We start from the raw sequence: 822 nt of genomic DNA on the forward strand, positions 1-822 counted from the left end.
GAGTCCATCTTGCATCGTGGTGGGGAAGTCCCGGTCCCTGCACAAGAATACAGAGGTGAAGAATTGGTTAATGATGTCTGCTTTCTCCTCTGGCGCAACCACCAGATTGCCCATAGGATCTTGCAGGGACCCCACATTTCCTGGTGCTTTCTTCATCCTCCCTATATATCTGAAAAAGGACTTTTTATTATCTTTGATTTTGGACGCTAGTCCTAGCTCTATGTCCGCCTTAGCCTAGCTCTATGTCCGCCTAATATTGCAGCCCTCTGGGTTTGTTCTGGGAGGGGGCACTGGAGTCATGAACATGTCATCTCCTCAAGAGCATTATCCAAATGACTAAGGCCATGTCTCAACTGTATCCTGGCCTAATATTTGAAGGGGTACAGAGTGTTGATGCAGTGCAGGTGTTGTTGGAATTAGCCCTTTGTTAGCTTCTCATTTACCTCATTTAGAAATGGGAAGTTAAGACACCAGGCAGTAGTTAGCCATGTTGGATGATTGGCCAAGTTTATGTCAAGTGCTGGTTTCATAATTACTGCCTGAAGTCTGTGGATTCTTGAGAGCAAAGACATCTACAGTCTTCCAAAGAAACATAAATTATTACATTTCTGCAACTGGAGAGCCCAAGATTTCCTGGCTGTTCTTCACCAGGCAAAATGGGTATGGGATAGGACTGCACGCAGTAGCTTCTAGCTCTTGTGGCTCTTCCAGTGCTTCACATTATGTAAACATCCGGAAACCTACAGAGAAAGAAATGAAACTATAGGTTTTATGCATGTGCATCAGTGTTTTCATCCTTGATAGGCCATCTTGGAATTGCTT

Source organism: Crocodylus porosus, unplaced genomic scaffold (assembly GCF_001723895.1).
Source record: "Crocodylus porosus isolate Cpor-Errol unplaced genomic scaffold, CroPor_comp1, whole genome shotgun sequence".
Classification (NCBI taxonomy): Eukaryota; Metazoa; Chordata; order Crocodylia; family Crocodylidae; genus Crocodylus; species Crocodylus porosus.